Source organism: Pectinophora gossypiella, chromosome 25 (assembly GCF_024362695.1).
Source record: "Pectinophora gossypiella chromosome 25, ilPecGoss1.1, whole genome shotgun sequence".
In the NCBI taxonomy this organism is placed as follows: domain Eukaryota; kingdom Metazoa; phylum Arthropoda; class Insecta; order Lepidoptera; family Gelechiidae; genus Pectinophora; species Pectinophora gossypiella.
Genome location: NC_065428.1, coordinates 6367813 through 6394351, shown reverse-complemented (window position 1 = coordinate 6394351; position 26539 = coordinate 6367813). Strand labels below are relative to the sequence as shown.

Here is a 26539-nt window from a genome sequence, read left to right as displayed (position 1 = left end):
GTTGTGATAGGGACCAAAACTAATACTTTTTATTTTGTCCGCAGGTAAGATTTTGTCGAGATAACAGCGGGTTTGGAGAAGACAACGCGTTTGATTTTAGATGAATCCATAAATATCGGGTTTCATAGCTGGTATTACATTAAGTATAATATGGGTTACCTACGCTTGCCTGTCATTTACATACGGGTAGGTTACTCTATTACACTGTTTATTTTTTAAAATAAGTTTTTTTTTATATTTATGGGTTAAGTAATGAAACTTCTATGCTAGACTGGTGGCGGATAAAAAAAAATGGCGTCCATCTTAGGACTTTAAGAGTCTGCTGTATTTTTTTCCTAGAGCCGAAGTAGTCAAGTTGGTAGAACTCTTGCCTCTCACTTTGAGGTCCCTGGTTCGAATCACAGGCCTAAATCAATGATTGTCGAAATTGTTTTCAAATTCATGTTTAGATCATAAATGATCATCACGTGCTCAGCGGTGAACGAAAACATCGTGAGGAAACCCACATTCCCGAGAAATGCATTTTCGGAAGTATGTGACCTAAGCTGTATTGGGATGGTTTTCCCTTTGCGGGTTGGAAGGTCGCTTATGTAAAAATCCGGATCTGTCAAATCTTCAGGTTAGGTGAGCGGACCCTGTGAAAAATAGGATAATGCTAGGGGAGATGACGATTTTTTTTTCCTGGTGATACCTATTTATGTGAGAGTATGTATAGAGTAGGAGAGAGAGAGAGAGAGAGAGATAGAGAGAGAAAATATTCATCAATTTGTAATACATTAGATAAGTATAGAGCACAAACAACTAGGTAAGTATAGTACCTACTTAGACACTGTAAATCATCTGGAAAAGATGTATGAGGTCTGAGGCCTAAAAGATCAAATCAAATATACTTTATTGCACAGAACTAAAATTTCAACAATCAGACATAACACATGAATACAGTACAATTTGGGCGGCCTTATTGCTCTAGAGCAATTTCTTCCAAGCAACCACCAAAAAAAAATTGCAGATTTAGGTATTTTCTGCCTTCCCCTATAGGGATTACAGGCGTGAGTTGCGTCTAGCAGCCTTTAGTATTGCCCTCTGCTCTTGTACCCTACTTTCACCGGTCTCCAGAAAGATCTTGATGTGCATCAAATTCTAGGTTTGCCGTAATCGGTCGGGCATTGAATCTGCGCTCACGACGGCCGCGGGCGCCGCTTTGGCTTTCTGAACCATACTGCACTTGGAAATTGGGATGTAGTCGGAGAGACCGTGGTTGTACTCGTAGATAGTGTTTTATTAAACTACTTTTTAAACTGATAGGGTTTTTTATATTATGTTTAAGAAGAGATAAACAGTTGGTAGAACGCTTGCCTCTCACTTCGAGGTCGCAGGTTTGAATCCAGCACAGGCCTAAACCAATGATTGTCGAATTTGTTTTCGAATGTTAAAGTATAGGTAAATTGTTTTTTAAGACAAATTGTCCGGCCATTTCAGCCCCTCGCATCCATAAAAGGCAGAGTAAGAAATCAGACGACAATTTAAAAACGTGTTCAAAAACGTGGACACCTTTACAATCCTTCTGTCGATTTTTACGACATGCTCGGGATGATGATACTTATAATTTTTAAAGTCGATTAAAAAGTAACTCGTAATTGATTAATTCTCATCTCTCAAACGGAATACATCCCTTCAAATCTACTAGTATAGTAGCGCTGAGAACTGCAGAAAGAAATCGATATTTTCTGCAAATGTAATTTAGTGCGAAGCGTTGAGAATTGGTAATGGCGGCGCGGCAACACGTTTTGATCGTAAAAACTGGTGAGAAAACATTTTTATCGACTCCTTTGTCTGTGGTTGAAGCTTTTATTTAAAAAAAAAAAAACAACTGGGAAGTAGCTGATGTGTTTTTCTTTTTAATTTTTTTGTTTGATGTAATTTGATTAATTGTCCATTAAATGGAAGCTTGTTGCGAGAAGCATGCCAGGGTTTTGTTTTTTTTTTTAATTCCATAGTGCTTTAAAACACGTCTTTCAGTACGGTGTTGGTGGTAAAATGGCGTTATAACAGCCACAGTCGAGAAGTGGAGTCTAATTGCTATAGTGGCGAGTAAAAATGGCCCAATCGGCGGCTAATAAGGGTTTATGGGTGTAAAACAGGCAAAACCGGCGGAACACTGTAATTTGTAACTTTACAAAGCCATTTTGGCGCCAAAACCAGAACAGATCAATTATCACAGCGTGCGCGAGAATGCATTCAATTAGGGAATTTATGCATCGCTCGCGCGCAGTTGCTATGGTACCGGGAATTTTGTTTCAAAACCTATTGTATCCATTGATGTATAAATTATAATAGTATTCGCCTGTTTTTCCAACTCGTTTATAATTTGGGAACAAACATTGGACATTGTCGAAATCACTTTGTGAGACTTTCCTTTGTTTGGTAAGGACTTTTCAGGCTTGAATAATCTGATTGTCTGAAAAAGTAAGATGATTCCGTTCGCAGGCCACGTTAAGCCGTTGGTCCCGGCTATTAGCCGTAAAATAGCTCCACCAACCCGCAGTGGAGCAGCGCGGTGGAGTATGATTGAGGGGAGGTCTGTGCCCAGCATTGGGACGCATATAGGCTGTTTATGTTTATGACGTTTACGCATATAAAAGTAAGTTCGTAATGCAAACAAATGTCAAATAGCAATATTGCATTTTTAGGTGAATTGCACAGACAATATTTTTTTTACATCAATAACCGCGAATCGTCCCCGATGACGTCATCTACTTAGCACTAACTAAACGCAAGAGCAAATACCATTCATTTGAACCTTACTTCCACGACTTAACACCTGCCCTTAACCAACTTCTTTACAGACTTTGTAATATCAAAACCGTTGGTTTTGTAATAATTGCATCAATGTATGGGCTTTTTATAACGGTACTGTGACGTCATCTTTGATATGCCGTTTCTGGGAATGTTCCCAATTTGGGAACATTCTCGACAGACAAAAAGGCGAAAAAGTGTGTACTTAAATAGAGATTTATTACCTAACCTATAGTCGTGCCGAGGTTTTTCTTGCAGCTTCTTTCCCCCGGCTATACAGGTTGTGAGAAGCTGCAGTAGTTTTAGGCGGATGAGACGTTCGTTATGTATAATTGACGATTCAAAGTGTAACTATGTTACCTACTGAATAAAGATATTTTTGAATTTGAATTTGAATAGACAGATATGATAAGGGTGGTTAAAAGGCCATATCGAAGCAATTCATCCAAATAAGCAATATTGCAATAGGGTATGTGACTTGGGTCAAAGATAAATTTTAAAATGCTTATAAGAAATATAAGCCGGTCTATGGTGATCAAAAATAAATTTCAATTTATTTTTGACTTATTTTAGGTTTTTTTTTATGAATTAAATGACAATGAGTACCACGTGTGACCGCTTTTATTGATCACGTCACAGGACAGTATTTTCATACGAACTTCAAAGAAAGCTTTCGTTTTGACGTTTCGTAAAAGTAGCTCATTGACTAGGTTGTCAAGTAGCCTATTTTACATTTGCACATAAAAAAGTAAGTGCGCAATGCAATCAAATGTCAAAAAAGTTATATTGCTTTTTTAGATGAATTGCTTTGATGTGAAAAAAAGAAAAGCAGTAGGTGTCTTTACTCTATACTATAAAGAGTTTTTGTTTGAGTTGAGTTTTGTTTAAGGACATTACAGGCTGATCACCTGATTGTCCAAAAAGTAAGATGATCCGTGCTTCGGAAGGCACGTTAAGCCGTTGGTCCCGGTTATTACTTACTGATGTAATTACGTAGCTGTTACATAAGTCATGTCAGGGGCCTATGGCGGCAATAACCCTGACACCAGGGTTGATGGGGTTGGTAATCCACTTCACAAACCACACGATAGGAGGAGGATTATAAAGAGCTTTTCTGACGGGAACATTCCCCTTTTGGGAACTTTCCCTGAAAAACTTATAATAAATTCCCCTTTTGGGAACTTTCCCTGGAATAGCAAATCAGTCATAAGTTTTATCTTTTCAAGGTAGTGTTGATCACTTGTGTACCGGTATTATAGGCTTTAATAGGCATACATTGTAGATAACGATGTGTTAAAGCTTATAAATATAGTAAATTTCATTTGTTATGTGAGTTTTTTTCAATTTTGATTAAAATAGTGTGTGAAAGAGAGAGCGAAGAGTGAGCGAGAGAGAAGAGAGGATTGCGGAATGACAGGGAAATGGCGGACGGTTGTGTTTAAAGGGGAAGACGCACAAATTTATATAACGTTTTAAATAAACAAAGGTAAATAAATATAATCGTTTCCTTCATGCCCTATCCAACAATTGTTGTGCCACAATAATAAGTCCGACTTTTTAACAGGTTTTTCTATGACGTCCAGTTATTTTCCATTCCAGGGAAAGTTACCACAATGCAGTTTCTTGTCAGTTCTTCTCAGCCATAATACATTGCGAAGTGACGTAGATTCAAAAATGTTAAGTTGACTCTCAACAAGTTTATATATGATAAAATTACGTTGAATAAATGATTCTGATTTTTGATTTCTTTCGTCGCTTTGCGATAATAATGTTCTTCTATCGTGTAGGTTGTAAGGTGGATGACCAACCTCATCAACCTTGGTGTCAGGGTTATTAATGAGTCGCCAAAGGCCCCTGACGTGACTCAAGTAATGATTACAATAAATCTTTATATTATAGTTAAGTAGTCATATTGATACCTAGACAATCTGAGACTAACCCTGTTATTCAACGTCAGAAAAAGACCTGTAAATTCCGATCCACGAATTGATAATCCTATCCGATTATCTTCCCTATATTTACTCCATCAGAAACTAATGACATAAACATTTACCACGTCATCCAGACTATTTCATTATAGTTTGTATAATTATCGGGAACTTGACGCCTTCACAGTCTTCCTTGATTAGGGTTGATATCGAGGTAGTTTTCGTAGTCAAAGATAAATTAAATTAAAATAACTAATTTACGAATATAAATAAATCAATATTAACATAACAGAAAGTTCATTATTTTATCACTTGTTTGTGACGGTATATGTTACGAATAGTTGCAATTACATATTTTATATTAAGTATTGGTTAGTAATTAGGTTGCGTTTGTGTCCTAGGTCAAAGATAAATTATGAAATTCTGACGAAAAAAAAATTCCTTTTTTCCAATTTAAGTTACTAATGAATTTTAATAATTAAAAACGTTATAATAATAAGTCCGACATTTTATCATTTTATCAGGTTTTTCTGTGACGTCGCAGTGTGCTTTTTATTTTCGTGTTTTGACGTTTAGTAAAAAGCAACTGATTTGACTAGTTAGAAACTAGTCTGTAAGTACTATAATGTGGTTTATTTGTACTAATATTATCTGGTCAAGCTATCTTAGATTAGGTGAGCTGGCGAATCTAGGATTTAAAATAAACAATACGATCTCGCCCAGATTTCAGGCTCCAGTGAAAAAATAACTTTATCGTAAGTACATTTTATATTTTATTTATCTTATGTACCACTTTTTAGGTCCAATATCATGAAACGTAAATGTTCGGCAGCGAGTGGGCGGAAATAAAAAGAAAACTAAACGAATATCACTTTTACTAAATTAATACAAAGAAAAATACATAAATAAAAACGAAAATAAAAATAGCTTAAAGTCAACGACCGTTCTTAGACAGAGCGAAAACTGAAGAGGAAAAACAAAAGACAATCACACCGTATAGAAGAATAAAACATATAAATTATTATAAACTAAGGAGATTGTATATAATAAAAATCTTCGTGCATAAATATTAAATTCAAACAAATTGACAACCCTACTCCTCCGACCAACGGGTTCTGCCTGGAGTAATTTTGGCTGCGCTCCCCACTGGGTTTCTAACTTTATCATTCACCGAAATTCTCTGTTTCATTCCGGAACGCGGATTAGTATTATAATATTTTAGTTTCCTATGTTTAAAAGAGGCTAATGAAAGCTTAGAATTACATACATACATAAACTTACGCCCGTATTATCTAATAGGGTAAGACAACTTACAGCCACTGTAGATACGTTGTCCTAAAATTGATAACGATGAGCAAATAATTATACAATGATATCGATTCGTGGTCTAGCGGTTCGAGCGTTCGTTTCGCCATGGGGACATCGTCGAAATCACTTTGTGAGACTGTCCTTTGTTTGGATGACTTAACAGGCTTGAATCACCTGATAGTCGGAAAAACTAAGCTGATTCCGTGCTTCGGAGGGCACGTTAAGCCGCACGAAAATCCACCTCCATCAACCCGAAGTGGAGCAGCGTGGTATAGTATGCTAGTACCCCTTCCGGTTGATTGAGGGGAGGCCTGTGCCCAGCAGTGGGACGTATATAGGATGTTTATGATATGGATTCGGTCAACCACCAACGTAATTATAATTTAATTTGACATTCCTAAATCTCGATCTCTTTCTTAAATTCATTGTAAGTGAAGAGCTGTCAAATTAAAATTAGGTTAAGCTTGTGTTCGTCATAATTAGCACCAATAAACACTAGTGAATGGTGAATAACTTATATACCTACGCACTTTGGAAGATAAGAGATAATTAGAAAACAAGACATTTTCATTATTTTTTTTCCTAATAAATCCAATTTATTTTTTTGTAAAAAAAAAGGTCTAGGCATCCACCACAGGCTTCGTCAAAAATGTAATTAAAACCAGTCAATGAAATCCTCACAAGCTTCGTCAAAGATCAAACCTTAATTTAATTACAGAAAGCTATATCAAATTGTTTTTAGTTATTTTTTATTAAGTATTTTATTTGTAGGTAAAGTACGTACCTATCTAACTAGTGTACTATATTTTTATTTCCTATAAATAACTATTTATTTCTTCGCAAACTGTACTAGCGTAGAACGTGTCATTTTGTTATATCTAAAACGTAATCTAAATCTAAAACTTTTCTGTTTGAAAACAATTTTGTTAGGTACATACATACATACATAGTTATTTTATCCTAAAATACACCTAAGTGCGAAAGAGAGCGTCATAATTATATTTAGGTGCTTTCTTTACACTCGATGCACATAAGAACATCTTTGTTACATGTATCAGATTTCTGTATGCCATCAGTTCACTCTCGTTTTGGTCTGTAAGTATACACATGCCCTCAAAAATTAAATACGATATCTTTGTTTGAACACCACCTCGACACGTCTGGCAACAGAAGCGTTTATTTTTTAAATTTAGAGATGTTCCTGTCGACAGCCTATATATCGATATTTTGGTTTATTTTTTAAGCAGAGTTGCCACTGTTAAAATGTTTTTGTTTATTCGAATGGCTCAAATAGCAAAGAACGGATATTGATTTTAAGTTATTTTTATTGGACTTTTTGGCGGGAACGGGAACGGGACAGACATAGATACACTTTGATTATTGAATATTCCGATATAATAACACTGTTGCGAATGTTTTCCGACTAACTTAATGCGATCATTAACCACAAAACACCACTTTGTATTAATTATTTAGATTATTCAATGAAGAAAGCAACTGTCCCATTCCCGTTCCCGCGAAAAAGCCCTAATTAGGTAACTAATTATTAAAAAAAATGTAACGTGATTTGCATTGTGTCAGTAATTTATGAAGACTTGACCGTTGTAAGTTGTTCAAACAAGTATTTAATACAAATATTGCAATGGTATTTTACGGTGTCATATTAAACGCTGAGCAAGCATATAAATTAAGTTTTTATATGCCCAGTTCTGTGCCCGTAACCGGATAATTTTTCATGCTTTTTATGAGATTTAAATGGCACTTTGCACGTAAAGGAAACATTATATCTACTTTATACTCTATCAATGTTAATATACTGATATTTATATACTATAATTATATCTAATTAAGAATGTTTGTTTTCTATTAGTTGTAAGATGACTTGTCTATCAGCGGTTTATTTGCACTGTATTTAGAGGGGTTAAAAAGGCCACAACAAATCAATTCATCTAAAAAAACAATATTGCAATTTGACATATTTGCGCATATAAAAGTAAGTGCGCTATGCAAATAAACGTCAAATAGAAATATTGCTTTTGAAGTGAATTGCTTTGATGTTGCCTTTTAACCCGCCTGTGTTTCATTTTCATCATGCGATGTCTAGTAAAGTACGTAGTATTTTTGTAAATAATCGGGACTTATTACTTTCTTCTCGAAATTAATTAAACTTAAAAAAAAAACAGGATTTGATTTTGGCGCCGATTTTAATCCTTTTGTATATTTGTAATTGTGCTATGTGTTGCGTTATTGGCAATAAAGCTTAAAGACTTATTGACATAAAATAACACATCATAAGACACAGGCTTAGCCTTAAAATTCCCCAAGACACGGGCTTAGCCTAGTTTGGGGACCCCTGTTTAACTAACCATGGTTATTATCTGTATTTTTGTAATTGCACTTGTTTTTAATGTCTAACTATATATTGTCATTGTGTTGTTGTAAGTTTGTGCAATAAAGATTATTATTATTATAAGCTCACGACTACATCCCAATGGGGTAGTCAGAGGTACATCCATCGCAAGATGAACTAAGTATCCACACCTCACCGAGCTTTTTGTTAAACCAATGTGATAGGTGGTGAGCCTATCTGTAATGGTCGAGCCAACTGTGTTAGTGAAAATAACACTTAGGATAAATAAATAACTCATTGGTGCCAGGCCGGTACCGGGCTGCGAACCGGCGCTCCCCGTTTGAGAAACAAGCCAGTGTACCACAGGATCTCTGTGACGTTATTAAATTGGATTAGTATAGGTACTTTATTCCAAAAGTAGTGAGTAAATAACTGCAAATATATCTTGTGTCATGATTTTAAAGAAATCAAACATATTTTGTAACACTTGTCCAGTTATTAATCTATGCTCTAACAATGGTATTTAGTTATTATTCTGCGGTATTTAGTCTATGATTAACAGTGGCGCCATCTGTAGGGATATTAACTGGATTGGTGAGACTGATTGGTGAGTTATATTCCCGCGCAAATATAAAAACGTAAAATGTGACGGAGACGGGAAGAAAATACTCCCTCCAGGGTTTTGGAAATTGGGACATCCATTCTGATGGTAGACACGAGCAAAGCAAGACATCAAGAAGAAATCATAATACTTGTAGGGGAGATGGTTTAGAAGATTGTCAACAAACACAGTTACACCGTTGACAAATATAGATGGTGCTGTTCTACATAAAAGTGGACAAACCACAAGCCAATAACTAGTTCAGAAACAAGTGTATACATCATTCTATCTCGATTGTCTAGGGCTTTGTAGAGTCCGGGTATTCGATTTCCAGCGAGGCAATATTTGACTGAATATTTTAGTTAAATTCAAAAATCAGTTCCCAAAGATTTCAAGGCTTTGGGAACTGATTGTGTGTGAAGAGGCCCCCGAAAAAGGCCGCGATTTCCAATCACAATACAAGTTAAACAATGGGGTTTGGGTTTTAAAACGACATTCGGTCACATTAACACAATTAAAATAATTTAGTATTTTTTATTGACCTCAAAAAGGCGGAGGTTCTCAATTCGGCTGTTTTTTGTGTTCACTTGTTAATGATTTTTGACACTGATAAGTGGAATTCAAAACGTATATGTAGTAGGTACATAAATTTACTACTACCGTAGATTGAACACCAGCGCTCAAAAAATGGGACTCAAAGTTACTGTTAATATAGCGACATTGACAGTACTTTACCTCAGTGCGCGATTAGACGCCGAACTGGAAACACGAGGAAATTCGTGGTAAAAACTTTCAAAAATAAAAGCTCAAAGCAAAAAAGGAAATGGAAATTATTATTTTAGTTTAAAATACACTAAAACAACGTATTCCCGGTCAATTCGAGTCGCAGTATAACCCGACCGCGTTACGTAGCACCACGCGCTAATATACTTAATAAGACTATCGTATTTTCTTAATTTGATTGAATTTATTGCACGTATATACCGCTGTGTAAGAATGTATAGCTAAACAAGCGCAAAGATTTCGCCGCATTTTTGTATCAAGCGCTGTATCTACAGTAGTGGTAAATCAATGAGTAGATATCAAAAACATTGAAATTAGGATAACGTATCAACTTTTTCATAAATATAAAATCATTGAAAATATTCCTGTACTGATTTCCCGTAGATAATTGCAAGCCCTAGGTCTGACTAGTTCTGCTAATCTAGATGACCCACTTACTCCGTCCAAACCAACTGGCTCACTCCACTGAACTAATATTAATGCTTCACTACGCGAAATATTGCGAAGACTATCTTTTAACTTTACAAAAAAGGTTATTATAAAGTTAGTGATTATTGATTGAGAGAAGATATGAATGCATGGGATTAACTGTCTGAGAACTGATATTAGGCAGCTAAATTACTCAATTGTATAATAAATATTTTATGTTTTATTTTTTAACGTCGAGGGCCCTGTGGCGAGGTTTTTCTTGCAGCTTCTTTTCCCCGGCTATACAGGTTGTGAGAAGCTGCAGTAGTTTTAGGCGGATGAGACGTTCGTTATGTGAAAATTGACGATTCAAAGTGTAACTATGTTACCTACTGAATAAAGATATTTCAATCAATCAATCAATCAATCAATAATACTTTATTGCACAACAACATATACAAAGGACATAAACATACGAATAAAACATAAGCACAATAGGCGGCCTTATTGCTAAACAGCAATTTCTGCCAGGCAACCTTAGGGTGAAAGAAGATTATTCATTGGAGCACGGGCTGGTGCAATAAACATATAATGATACATAACAAAAAAAATATGAATAATAAATAATATATACTTATCTAAAGAAATAATATAAAAAATACAATATATATAAACATACACACATATATACACGCATACATAATTATATAAATTATATAATAAGATATTTTTGAATTTGAATTTGAATTTGCATTTTGGGAAGACAACGGAAAGCTCGGTGAAGCGTGGTTATGGTTACTCAGTTCATCTTGGTAGGGATGTACCTCTGACTACCCCAATTATGTTTGCATTTAGTTTTCCGTGTTTCTGAATAATAAGTAAGTGTAATAAAATCATTTATGAAGGATTAAAGTCCATACCTAGAAGTTTTATTTTTGTTAATTTTAAATATTATTACTTATGTTTCATTATTGTGTCTTTTGTTATAATAATATGTCTTTTGACATAAAAATATAGAATATATTTTTTTATAGTGCTCTGTATTCTGTCCGTGTGTCTATTTTGTAAATCCTAACATAGGAAATCGTACTCTGGCCCTTGCGATACAAGCTGAGCTTAGTGCAGGGACCGCCGCATATCTATAGTAATTGGTCATAATTATTATAGTTGTCTGTATTTTTATTAATGTAAAATTGTAAGTCTATGTTCAATAAAGATTATTATTTAATATTTATTTATTATTATTATTTAAAGTTCAAAAACATTCTAAGAAAGAACCTTAAAATTGTAAAATAATTATTAAATTAACGTCATTAAACAACTTCATTATAGACGGCGATACGGCTCACCTATCACGGTCTAACAGAAAGCTCAGTGAGGCGTGGGTACTTAGTTCATCTTGTATAATGGATGTACCCCTGACTACCCCAATTGGGATATTGTTGTGACCTTCAGTTATGCGTTATGTTATGCAAACAAATAACAAATTTTTATTAAGTAAGTATTTATTTTTTACTTTTATTCTTTTTTTTTGTTTGTTGTTTCTTCTTAATAATTGTAGTTAAAAACAAATTACTTAATGTAGATAATGGTGCTAATACCTGCAGACGCCATCACCACCAATTTTAAGTTATAATTACCTGTCATTTTCTTATTCTTTGAAAAAGAAAGGCACGGGTAATCGACAGGCATAAAATTTATGGAATACACGTCAATTTTAAGCAGAAGTCAAAACAACCGTCTAAAAATTTTACATCGGCCAATAATCCGACAGAATTAAGTAGACAGCACGTCAAATGGATTGCATACTGCGAGATGGCTATTTTATTCGCACGGGTTATTCATGATTGACGGGTATAACTTAAAATAAAATTAGGAGGTGTCTGCTAGGAATCGGGGCCAATAGACTAAGAATCATTAAATTTAAAAAAAAAAAATAACATCTGCTCTGCAAAACCGGAAGAGATCATTAAGGTCAAGCGCCAGTGGTGGTAAATATCTAAAAATACTTACATAATATTACTGTACCACTCTTAAAATACACAATACCAAAATACAGTGAGCATGAACGAAGTTCTCCCAGATGAAGTACCATATGGGAAGTACATTCTACGTATTTAAACTCAAAGTACTCACAAAAGGGTTGATTAGAGCCACAAGTCACCGAAAGACAATTAACTACTACTTCTGGGGGGTTAAAGAGGCCACATCGAAGCAATTCATCTAAAAAAGCAATATTGCTATTTGACATTTGTGTGCATTGCGCACTTACTTTCATATGTGCAAACGTCAAATTGCAATATTGCTTTCTTAGATGAATTGCAGCAATGTGGCCTTTTTAACCCGTCTGATAGGAAGTTCTATTGGGGTAGTTTCCAACTAGTCAAATCAGTTACTTTTACTAAACGTCAAAACACGAATTTGTATGAAAAAGCAACCTGTGACGTCATAGAAAAACGTGACAAAATGTCGCACTCATTATTATCTTATCTTATTTAGCCTATACGATCCCACTGCTGGGCAAAGGCCTCCCCTTGATTTTTCCACTCCTTTTTTATTTTGCTTAAATAAAATTCATAGATAAATAAGTGAAATAGAAAAAGAAAAAGTATTTTGTCACCTTGAGGTCTGTTTTTATTTAGTAATCGGAATTTCATAATTTATCTTTGACCTAGGTTACTACCCAGTAAGGAGGGTTGTGTATAGTGTACGTAATATACGAATATAATAGTGATGTTCAGAAGATACTTATATTTTCATGTTTCACAGTTTTTGAACTGCGATTTTTCCGTAGTCGGGTATATATATTTTTTTTATAACACAATACTGTGACAGGTGACAAGTCCGGCGGCGATATATTAGGAAGGTTACGTTTTTATGACACGTCCAAAGTATACTTGAAGGTTTTCTGTTTTTATTCGCTTCCACTTCAGCAAAGGAGCAATACAATACAGTATAAATATAAATATACTGTATTGTACCTAAATAAAAGAAAATAGTTACAAAAAAGACTTAACTAGGTACATGGCAAATTTCGGCAAAAAAATAAGTCTGAATTTGAAACTAAATCTTTTTAAAAACATACCTACTTTATACACATTGGCATTGGCATTCATTCATTCATTGACAACATGAGGGTTGTTAAACTTTAAATAATACAAGAAAATAACTCTTGAAACTCATCTTTCGATGAACTACTTGAGTCTTGAAGTAAACTGGTAAGGTTATGAGACAACACGTGTCGTTGCGTCTGCGCCGTGCCCGCGCAGGATATTATGACTTCGCTTTTATTTTATGCCCTCCATATACTTGTAGGGAGGGGCTGACTGCATATCGATATAAAATATAAAGAAAGAAAGCAACGTTTATTAACACTTTCAAGGACAGAACGTCTAATGACGTTCCGATTCCAAGGTGTCATACTATCTATTATGAACCATCAATGACCCATGGTCTCTGCCCGTGAAAGGGTTGATAATGGACGTCACACAACATAAAACACCATAATTATCAAAGACTCACAGAAAACTAGTAATATACTTATTTTTACCGACTTCAAAAAAGGAGGAGGTTCTCAATTCGACCGTATTTTTTTTTTTTTTTTTTATGTTTGTTCGGGCATATCTTCGTCGTATATGAACCGATTTTGATAATTCTTTTTTATTCGTTTGTAAAGGTATGTCCTATACTTGTCTTTGTGCAATAAAGAATGATTGATTGATTGATCGAAAACTAGGTACATAAGCAAATGTTGTATACTTATACAAAAAACAACAATCAAAAGACATTAACATACACAGTCGAACACGAACTTACAATTGGCTGATCACCTGATTGTCCGAAAGTAAGATGATCCGTGCTTCGAAAGGTACGTGAAGCCGTTGGTCCCGGTTACTATTTACTGATGTAAGTAAGTAGTCAATACATGAGCCATGTCAGGGGCCTTTGACGGCTCAATAATAACCCTGACAACAGGGTTGATGAGGCTGGTATTCCACTTCACAACCCACACGATAAGAAGAAGAAGACGGTTCCTTAATTTACTCACTGTAATACACTACACACTCTTACTGACAGATAAGCTTACCCCTGTCTGTTTTCTTTGTATGTTTCTTTTGAATGTCCTATTGTGTACAGATAAATAAATAAACTATTACTCATTGTAAAATAACAAGGAATGCGATAATGTCACAAAACTGGAACTGATATTCTACCTGTGAGTAACTGCTGAGGTATTATCCCAGAAAATAGCAATTACCATAATTGTCTTCGCGAACACTTTTTTTCAATATGGCAAGGATCAACTTACGGGTAAATGGAGGACGAAGATTGCATGCAATTAAAACAATTTGCCGTACCTATTCTTGGGAAGGTAATTTATGTTCCCACTGGTTTCGTTGAAATATTTTTATCATTCCACAGATAAAAGTTGAGTTTATGAAGATTTTTAAATAAAATCGAATCAGTTATGAGTATGAGTATCTTATTTAATGATGAATAGTGGCAAACTTAAGCACTTATATGACTCATGAATTATATTTATAATTCACGCTAGTAGTGTAGTCGTTACATGAGCCATGTCAGGGGCCTTTCGCAGCTCAATAATTACCCTGACACCAGGGTTGATGAGGTTGGTAATTCACCTGACAACTCACACGATAGAAGAAGATTCACGCTTATTTCCCAGCAGGGAAAGCAGATAATACTATTTCATCTATTTCGACCTAGACATACTTCTCCTGCTTCCTCCACATTCCACTAAGGCCGCGTTAAATGCCATTAAACTTAATAAAAAAAAACAATTTTACCATCTAATAAAATAATTTCTGTCAAGAAAGTTGACAACCCATTATTAAATTCATCAATATTACATTTTAAATTAGGTATTTAAACAAAAAATATGAAAACAAGTTGTTTGTAAATGTTTGTTTCCTTTTGGTGGTTGCCTGGAAGAAATTGCTCTAGAGCAATAAGGCCGCCCAAATTGTACTGTATTCATATGGTACGTCATATTGTTGAAATTTAGTTTTGTGCAATAAAGTATATTTGATTTGAAAACAAAAGCTAAAAATAAGTACGTTTTATCTAATTCTTAATTTAAATCGACAAATCTTGCCGTTGTAGCTGGGCGACTCTAGCGCAGCGTGCGATATGACGAGGCCATTGCCCCCGCCTTAGTAGATGCAGTCGAGTGCATGGTGATAAAAAATAATATTGTTCTTGAAAAATGAGAACGACGCGAGATTGAGCGGTTTTACGATAGATTGATGTATGTCTTGGGTTTATTAAGTCTGTAATGTTTGCGAAGTAAAGAATTTTCAATTCGTTTTCCTTCTTCTTCTATCGTGTGGGTTGTGAGGTGGAAAACCAACCTCGTCAACCCTGGTATCACGGTTATTACTGAGCCGCGAAAGACCCCTGACATGGCTCATGTAACGACTACGTACTTACATCGATAAGTAGTAACCGGGACCAACGGCTTAATATGCCTTCCGGACCGTCTTACTTTCGAACAACCAGGTGATCAGCCTGTAATGTCCTAACCAAATTAGGGATCACAAAGTGATTATTGTGAGATGTCCCCACCGGAATTCGATCTCGGGACCTCCGGATCGTGAGTCCAACGCTCAACCACTGGACCACGGAGGCCGTCTTGAGGTTTCGTAAAAAGTATCCCATTTGACTAGGTTGTCAAGTAACCTATTCCATTAAAATAAGCAAGCCTAATACCTAATAATACCTTTAGCAAGCCAAGTAAGTTCCTTACCTATTGACTAATACCAGTCAGTGAAGGATTTCACTAACAACTCACACGAAAGGTTATCGAAGACTTAGTGTGGGCGGAAGGTCTACCATTCATCCTCACTACCTCAGTGTACAGTCATGAGCAATATAATGTACCCACTTTAGGACTCTGTCGCACTAACATATTTGACATTTAGTGAGACTTATAGTTCAATTTGTCAAAAATGTTAATGTGACATGGTACCAAAGTGTATACATATTAATGCTTGTGACCTTACTACAGTACATTCACTATTTTACACAGAGTGTAGAGAAGTTAGTCTCAACAGCCTATAAGTTGTTTTTTTATGATAAACTAGCGACCCGACCGGGCTTCGCTCGGGTGCAATGTTGAGGAAAAAAATTAAATTATTTCCTAAATCACATTAAAAACCTCAAAAATAACAGTATTTCTCCACTATTTAATGAATGTTATTATAACATAACATAACATAACAAATACTTTATTGCACAAACAATAAAAAAAAAAGTTTATTTACTTTAAAAGTAGATTTTTACAATACAAGGGCTCGGGGTCTCCTTTTAAGCAAGAAGTTGCTTGTAGTAGGAGGCTCCGCTCTTCCATAACTATTTTATACATATGTAAACTAATAATTATGTGTACGTGTGTATGTGAGGGTGTGTATAGGTGTGTATGGGTGTGTGTGAGTATGTGTAGTGTATGTGCGCTTATGCAGTTTATATGTACGTTATATAATTATGTTATTCTATATATTCGTTAGCAAGATAGATTCTACTTCTGCGTAGGTTTTTTGATTTAACCAAGCTGTAACAGATTTTTTACAGTTATAATGTGACATAGGATATATATTTAGTTTTTTATTTAATAAATTATATATATATCGTGGCCATATCATAGAATTGATCATTTCATGAAATGATCGACCATTTCATGAAATGGTCGTATTTCATGAAATAGAACAACATCCGTTGGCCACATCATGATGTGGTTTGGCCAGATCAATGAACACAAAACGTTTAACGATATGACCAACTAAATGCATGATTACTTCATGATATGGCCAAACGTTAGCGATCATATCGTAAAATAGTAACATTATCCACCGGTAGTGGCGCTGGTGTCGCTTTGTTTATGTTTTGCATAATGGCGGCGGACAATAATTATTCTTGTGTGAACGCGAATAATACGAATAATAATGAGCAAATACAAGATAAAAGTGCATTGAAGCAATGTTTTGACACTAAGGTGAAAAGAAAAACTCGTATTAACAGTAGACAGCAACTTTATTTTTATTTTTAGGTTATATGGCAAATAATGAAGGTCGAGTGACCACGCTACGTAAATCAATGGACTATTATTGGATTTCAAAATATGATATAATTAAAACTGCGAATGAAGAGATATTAATTTTAAAAAAGAAAAATATAGACGATCCTACTGTCCGTAAAGTTTCTTTTTTTGACGTGACTTATTGTAGATATGCCGCAGATGGCATTAACTACTTGAAACAGGATTCTATTAAAACGCATAAATGTTTTTGTCATAATTTAAATTATCATAATTTTTTTTTTATAATTTTTACAAGGCATAACAGTAGGTTAGGGTGCGGCGGGGGTGGCCCTTGGGCCACCCCTACGCCGCCAGTATGTTTTTACACACGAAAAGTATACTGAATGATGACCAATGTCATGAAATAGTGTCAAAAAATATGACGACGACTTCAAAGCGAGATGCAGTTACGGCGTCTACATCAACACTCCGTTAATCGAAAATGACTTTTTAATTTTTAATTGACTTTTAAACATTTTTGTACTTTGTACTAGAGTAATACATTATTTCCTACCTTATTTCGCGTTTTTATTACACCACTTATCATGGACACCCTACATTAATGATATGGCCAAACGTGGATGGAAATATCATTAAACGCTGACGTTTAAACGATATGGTCAGTTGAAGTTGGCCATTTCATGAAATACGACCATTTCATGAAATGGTCGTTCATTTCATGAAATGGTCAATTCTATGATCTGGCCACGACATATATAAGATGACTGTTTATTGTATTGCCTCATTGCAAATGTAATTTTAACTCTTACTATCGGAGCAACATCATGTTTTCTTCTCTTATTATTAACAAACAGGAAAAAACAAAATACAAAACAAAAGAGAAAAAGAATTAGTACAATAGGCGGCCTTATTGCTAAGTAGCAATCTCTTCCAGGCAACCTACATATAAACCTTCCTCTTGAATCACACTATCTACTAAAAACCGCATCAAAATCCGTTGCGTAGTTTTAAAGATTTAAGCGTAAGTACATAGGGACAGAAAAAGCGACTTTGTTGTATACTATGTAGTGATGTTGTGTTCACTTGTAATTAATTGGCTTATACATTAGTACTTACTGTTTTATTTATTTTATTTTCTTTGGGGGGCTTACAGCCAAATTTACAATGTAACATACTAAGTTAATATCTAAAAGCTAAGCTTCCACAGATTGTATGAAAACACAAACATTAATTAATAATGTTTAATTATGTTTTCAGTATATAATTTATTGCACTTAACAACTAGTTACATCACAAACAATGGACGTTTACAAGGGAGGACTTATCTCTAAGAGAGATCTCTACCAGCCAACCCAGAGGTAGTATAAGAATAGCCGCGGGAGAATAAAAAGAGGTGCAATATATGAAATACATATATACATAGGTTTTAACTAATATATACTATTTTAACTAATACATAACATAAAGAGCCTATATACGTCCCACTGCTGGGCACAGGCCTCCCCTCAATCAACCGGAGGGGGTATACATATACTAAATAAATAAATAATGTGCATACAATTATAAGTCCAAATCTGTAAGTGAATTATTAATAAATAAATGAAACGTTGAAAACTAAGAAAGCTGGGGGGTTAAAAAGGCAACATGGAAGCAATTTATCTAAAAAGCAATATTGCAATAATAAATAAGGTGCGTACTATGTCCGCTTGCATTAACTATTATTATAATACTAACATTAAGTATTTATGTATACGTTTTTGTGATAAATATATAAAATATATTATAATGTACACCTACATTCTATTTTAAGTAATTTCATATTTAATCTATGTACGAATATTAACGTATATTTATGAAACACGACGTTCGTGCCTCACCCAACAGGGTCCACATAATATCAGCGTCGTGGTTCACGCCGCGACTTGTGCTGAGTGAAGTCCTTTTATCTCAGGACGTCCACCACCACCTTATGATCATTGTAATGAACATCCTTCTATGCTTTTTGTAATTGTTTTGTAAAAAAAATAAGTGATGTTATTGTCTTGTCTTTGTGTGTGGCGTCCTTTTATAATAAACAATTTCTATTCTATTCTATTCTTAAATCTGGGGTGTTAAAATGGCTAAATCGAAGCAATTCATCTAAAAAGCAATATTGCTATTTGACATTTTGTTTGCATTGCGCACTTACTTTTATATGCGCAAATGCCAAATTGCAATATTGCTTTTTAGATGAATAGCTTCGATGTGGCTATTTTAACCCCCAGACTTCATCCTCAGACCTCGACGGGCCTGAGAATTGTTAGACAAAGTTCAACGACAATTAAATTAATTATTTGATCGAAGGTTACATTGATAGCACACTATTATATCTTCTGTCTCTCTTTGGTTATAATGATTAATTATGTATGTTTACTAGTGTGGTGTGTGGAAACGTCTTTAGTTTTAGGGTTCTGTTTATTTTTTAAGGATAAAAATATACAATACAATACAATACAAAAACTCTTTATTGCAATTAAATAACATAAAAACATATATATATACATATACAAATTTATTTATATAAATAAATATATATATATATATATATAATAAAATATATATATTGCTTTTTTTAAGTACATTTTTTATGATTCACCATAAAAAGACACGTGAATGTTTTATTTTATTTACAATAAAAAAAATATCTTCAAGGTTAATAGGTACTTGGTAATTTAAAGCTATCTTATTTTCAATCAATCATGAGGTGAGGATGAGTACAAGTAAGAAAGGTAGTTTATTGCGCCTGCCAAATTAAAATATAATAATGTTAACTACATTTTATATATACGGAACCTTTTAAAGTTTCCGCGAGACGTTCTTGTCTCCATTGAACTTTCAGACGCACCTTAAGTTATTCAAATAAGGTGCAAAATCGTGATCTTATCAATGTCATAACCCAATTACTTAGAAACCTGTTTTTCTTTAGTTGTTTTTTTTTAATTAATTTGCAGTTAGTTAGAGCTAACTGTATTTTCTGGATTTTAGTTTATAACTTTATTTATTTGCGCAAGTCGGCCTTTCGACGTGCAGTTGTAGATTTACTTCGGACGGTATTCACTGTCACTTTACACACACTCTCTCACACACACACATTCACACTCACACACACAGACACACACACACACACACACACGCTCACACACACACACACATACACACACTCCCTCACGCACGCTCACACATAACACACACATATGTGTCTACACTCAGCGGGATCCCCTGTCTGGGAGACATAAGAGTGATGCAGAGAATTCGATCTGGATTTGTTCTACTGAATTATGCTGAAAACAGAATTTGTTCCGTTAAAAAAACGGAAATACAAAGTTTTCTAACCGACCTCCAGCCAGCGGGATATTTACCAAAGTTAAGTCTGATGAAGTATAAATTGGAATTAACTTTTAGATCTGTATTTATTCTGTTCAACAAAACAAAAAAAATACTTCTGACATCCTTACTTCAGCTACAATCAAGCTGCAATGAAACCTCCAGTCAGCGGACTTTTTCGGAAGGCACGTTAAGCCGTTGGTCCCGGCTGCATTAGCAGTCGTTAATAACCAGCAATACGCACTGGGCCCGCGTGGTGGTTTAAGGCCCGATCTCCCTATCCATCCATAGGGAAGGCCCGTGCCCCAGCAGTGGGGACGTTAATGGGCTGATGATGATGATGATGACACACATAAACTCACGCCTATTTGCCACCATGGTACGCGGAGACCATGGATGGATGGATGGAATTCCATTTGCTTCGATCCTGAATCCTGACGTACTTCTAAGTCGTACGTACTTCTAAGTAGTACGTACTTCTAAGTCGTACGTACTCGTAATTAAATCTTCTACACAGTTATAACTTTTCCATACATAAGATTTGTATTGTGTTTATATTTAGTTTTGCAATCTGACAAGGGTAACGATTTTGAATCGAACCAATTATACTTTCCTAACCTGCTTATAGTACCTATCAGTAAAATAAAAGTCAAAATATCTACTTCATTGATAAAATTCCTTGAATACACTTCAAGGCAACAAAAATTACGTCATCTCAAACCTCACGACGTCATCAAAACTCATAAAAAATTCACGTCACAATCTTAGTCACACGCTCGTATTTACTTTGCGGCTGTAGAATCCTTCATTCAACTTTGAAGCAAAGGAATAGAGTTTAAAATGACCATTTATGTATTTATAGAATGACAAATTGTTCTATTATGGATGGCACAGTACACTTAATTGGTATTATTTTGCCTCTTTGTGAATCATCGCGTCAGTACACAGTCGAGTGTATGGGAGAGCGCGCGCTTTTTGTTTTTTTTAATTTTTATTTCTTAAAAACCGTCTGCTGTGACATGTGTTGTGCGTTCATTCAGCCTAATTCAGGCCAGTGATCACAAGTGTTCAACCTATGTGGTGTGATTATTTTTAAAATAGTGGTTAGTTTACTGTGGTTTAAAGTTGGATTTTTCTAATAAACTGGTAAGTAGTAAGTAGGTATAAGTACACAGAATGCTTGTACTTAACACGAGTTATAACTTCATGATTCATGCTAACCGCAAATTGTTTGAGGTAAATTAAGTAGTTGTTTTTTGTTCTACAAACAAGAATGGAGAACATAAATAAATATGCACACATTTAGCTATGAGTAGCTAGTAGAATAATAATGATAAATTAACATAACATAATATAGCATCACGCCTGCATTTCCGAAGGGGTAGGCAGAGGTGTATTTATATAGAACTTCCACTTCTCGCAAAATATGTTTAAGTCCCATGTAATAGGGGGCTAGCACATTGCAACTTTAAAGACTTAATTGCATCTAAATTATCTGCGGTATTAGTAATCTAAACAAGGCATGTTAGTAAACAGGACACGATTTCCATAGAGTTTCAACAACTAGGTATGTTCGTCGTTTGTGGTTCGTGTCCGCCGACAATACCCGAAGGTGAAGTAATTTGAGGATTCTGAGCATTTTCACAGGCCACTTCGAGTCTTGGCATGAAAACTACATAGTATTTCTTTTTATTTTGGTGCAATAAAGTGTATTTGTATTGTATTGTATTGTATTGTATTGTATTGTATTGTATTGTATTGTATTGTATTGTATTGTATTGTATTGTATTGTATTGTATTGTATTGTATTGTATTGTATTGTATTGTATTGTATTGTATTGTATTGTATTGTATTGTATTGTATTGTATTGTATTGTATTGTATTGTATTGTATTGTATTGTATTGTATTGTATTGTATTGTATAAAACAAAGTCGCATTTTTATGTCCCTATATCCCTATGTACGCTTAAATCTTTAAAAATACGCAACGGATTTTGATGCGGTTTTTTTAATAGATAGAGTGATTCTAGAGAAAGGTTTATATGTATAATAACATAATAACATGTATTAAATAGTGGAGAAATACTGTTATTTTTGAGGTTTTTAATGTGATGTCGTAGATAATTTCATTTTTTCCTCAGCATTGCACCCGAGCGAAGCCGGGGCGGGTCGCTAGTACATCATAAAATACTTATCCTTAGGAACAATACACACATCATCACTAATTTAAGAGCCACGCTCTTGACGGTGTAGCATTCTTCATGCTACTTTTTAGGGAAAAATAGGGCAGTGGTTTCCCTCTTGCCCCGCAGTACTCTGTTTGACGCGAGTGGGATGGCGCAGAGTAGTCTATTTCAAAGCCGTACTAGGACTCCTGTCCTCCGCCTCTGAATAGTACAGACTCTGCCCTACCTATTAGGAATCAAGCGTGAGTTCTTATATTATGTATACATATTTGCTATTATGTATACTTAGAACGTCGTCCACAAGGTGGATGACATAATCTTTGTTTACGATTTGGTTAACATTCCTTCGGCAATCACGCGCACCTTGGATATTTTAGATACAAGTTTGATACGCAGAGATATTATATTGTAAGCTTAAGTTGACTGTGTTTAAGTTACTTCTTAACGTGCGTTCCGAAGCTCGGATCATCTTAATTTCCGATAATCAGGTGACCATCCTGTAATGTCCTAAGTAAACTAGGGATCACAAGGTGATTTTTGTGATATGTCCCCACCGGGATACGAACCTGGGACCTATGGATCGTGAGCCCAACGTTTATCTTATGGACCACAGAGGCCGTTAACCACCAGAAATTAGTGGAAGAAGCCTTTATAACTTACTAGGTACTTCAAATCACATGCACTTTACTTCTCAAATACAAAAAAGATGTAAAAGGTCTACCTGGCGTTTGAGAGTTAAAAAGTTATTATCGAAACTTTCAATTTTTGTAACAAAAAAGATAAAAAATAATTTTACCTCTTCATAATATTAGTGTAAGTAGATTTAGATAAATCGCAGTCAAGGTAAGATGACTCAATCGTAATCATTTTGTACTAAGCTGTGTAGATTTTAAACGATTTATTTGGTAGACGTTGAATAAAGCTTGACTGATTTCATATTACGTAATAAGCCAAGTTACATTCAATCTTTGGAGGATTAAACTGTCAATTGTTTCCTACGAGCACAGCCTCCGTGGTCTAGAGGTTAGAGCGTTAGGCTCACGATCCGGAGGTCCGCGTTCGATTCTCGACATTGTCGAAATCACTTTGTGAGACTGTCCTTTGTTTGGCAAGGACTTTTCAGGCTTGAATCACCTGATTGTCCGAAAAAGTAAGACGATTCTTCCGTGCTTCGGAGCCTTAAGCCGTTGGTCCCGGCTATTAGCCGTAAAAACACCTCCACCAACCTGCAGTGGAGCAGTGTGGTGGATTATGCTTCATACCCCCTCCGGTTGATTGAGGGGAGGCCAGTGCCCAGCAGTGGGACGTATATAGGCTGTTTATGTATGTATGTTTCCTACGACTACCTCAGTCATAGGTTGTAATACAGTGGCCCCAATTCCTGCGGAAAATGGCGGATGATGAATGAATAACCCGGGCGAATAAAATAGGCATCTCGCTGATATGCAACTTATTTAACGTGTGCTGTTAATTTAATTCTGTCGGATCATTGGCCAATATACAATTTTGGGACGGTTTTTTTTAAATTTCTGCATAAAATTGTCGTAAATTTCATGCCCGTTTGTCAGCAAACTCTACAATAAAACGTAAATATTAGTAACATACCCAATTTTAATCAGTAAATGTTAAGTAGCACAAATATCACTCTTATTACGGTTACCAAATATTATTACTTACCCATAAATTATAATAAGAAATATTAATACAAAAGAATACAGCAACTAGTCTTTCAGTTTTCGCTTCTCTCGACAATAATTGTTTTCACTTGTTTTTTTCTTCGTAGTCCCAGACGGAACACCCGCCAAAACGTTTTTCTCTTAAAAAGTGACGTGACGTTCCTTTTTTGAAATTGCCAACACGTTGATTACCCGTCTCTTTCCTTTTCGGTGGATAACACAATGACAGGTATAACTTAAATAAAATTAGAAGGTGTCTAGAGGAATTAGCACCAATATAGATTTAAAGGTAATCTAGATATGAAGCCAGTCTAAGATGATCAAAAATCAATCTCATTTTACTTCTCGACTTATTTTCGAATTAGTATGAATTAAGTAACAGTGAGTACAATGTTTGACTGACGATTTTATTGATGACGTCACAGGACAGTATTTTCAAACAAACTACAAAGAAAAGTTTCGTTTTTACGTTTCGTAAAAAGTATCTCATTTGACTAAGTTATCAAGTGGCTTGTCGCTAATCTTTTTCTAGTTAAAATAATATTAACTAATAAAATAGAGAACATTTTTTATCTCATTTGACTAGGATGCCTGTCAAGAGAGAAAATCTAAAACAAATTAAGTATCCAAGATCCAAGCAAAAGTTTTCGCTTCTAACCCAGATAGCCGATCGCAAACGGGCCAGGGAAAGTTGCTAGCACTAAATACTAACATCATTATTTGAATAGCTACTCGTAATTATATAGCTGTCCCTTTCGTTACGTAAGTAAAGTCACGACGAGGAAGAGACGCTTCCTTATGAGCAGCTACTATTGTGCGGCGGACCCGCGGGGCTCAACTAGCTAGGTGGCCCCTATTGGCGTACCACTACAAGGATAAAACAGTGTGGTAGGTTAGGAATGGCTGTAACGGAAGAAAAAATAAAACAGTGTATATACGTCAATCTGCCGATCATAGTGCTCCCCTCAATCAACCGGCGGGGGTACGAAACATACTCCACTACGCTGCTGTAGTGCGGGTTGGTGGAGGTGTTTAGTCTAGTAGCCTGGGACCAACGGCTTAACGTGCGTTCTGTCTGAATCACGGAATCATCTTACAAAGTAAAGTAAAAGTTAAATACCTAGGTAATTAAAAAGCGCTAAATGTCTTCGATTAATCCCGAAAACGAAAGTGAAAATTCCTCAGTATTATTTGCGGGATCAAATAAAGTGGAGCGCGGTGGAGTATGCTCCAAGAATAAGAATAGGCCCGTGCCTAGTAGTGGGACTGTATACGTATATTAGTTATATAACTATTTCTATGAAGTTACAAAACCGTTTATATACCCACTTTCATTATGCCTTTGTGCCTTTGCATCCTGTCTGTTTTAATGATATTATAATTTAATTTTGACAGATTGATTTCGCTTACCTCATAGAAATGAGTACGGAAATCAGGTGGAAATGACTCAATTTATGGTATATCCCCCGGAGACTTATCTGTTTGTAAGCGAGATTATTGTGATTATGTTACAAGTTTTTTTGCTTGTCTGGAAGCGAAGGAACAAGAATCAAATCAAATATACTTTATTGCACAGAAGTACATTTAAACAATCAGACATAACACATGAATACAGTACAATTTGGGCGGCCTTAGAACTGTGTTTGTGCTTAGTTTCCATTTTGACAGATAGAATCCCTACCCTGTGATTGGTTGAAAATGACAACTCCTGTCAACTTAGTGAAATAGCCAATCACAGGATAGGATTGTGTCTGTTATGAGTTATGATCCAAGATAGACACTGAGTTAGACGAAATCTCTACAGCAAGGCCTGCATGCCAACCGCGCCGCGCGTGGCGCGAATTATATCGAGGGGTTCGACCAATAAATGCAATAAACGCAGCGAATGATATCTACGTAGATAGACGTCGAATGGCTATTAGTCCAAGTCCTGGATGTATATCGCGCCGCGCGTGGCGTGGTTTCCGTGCCGCGAGGGCTGATCACGTTCGGTTCCTTATCTTATCTACCGGGCGTGTTGAAAAAACTGACAGAGGGATTGTGTCCTTTCTAACATTATAGACCGTGTTTATTGCTTGTGTA

General features: G+C 35.3%; 1 protein-coding gene across 2 annotated transcripts in view; it reads left to right on the top strand.

Annotated features, from left to right (window-relative positions):
• LOC126378016 (uncharacterized) overlaps positions 1-26539 on the top strand; it is a 154124-nt gene that overhangs the window by 49513 nt on the left and 78072 nt on the right. Inside the window, exon 1 of one of the 2 annotated variants that reach the window (XM_050026053.1) lies at positions 21555-21740. The exons of the other annotated variant lie outside the window; for it this stretch is intronic. The gene's annotated coding sequence lies outside the window, so the exon portion shown is untranslated. Of the gene's footprint in view, positions 1-21554; positions 21741-26539 lie in introns of those variants that run through there. 2 annotated transcript variants of the gene reach the window in all.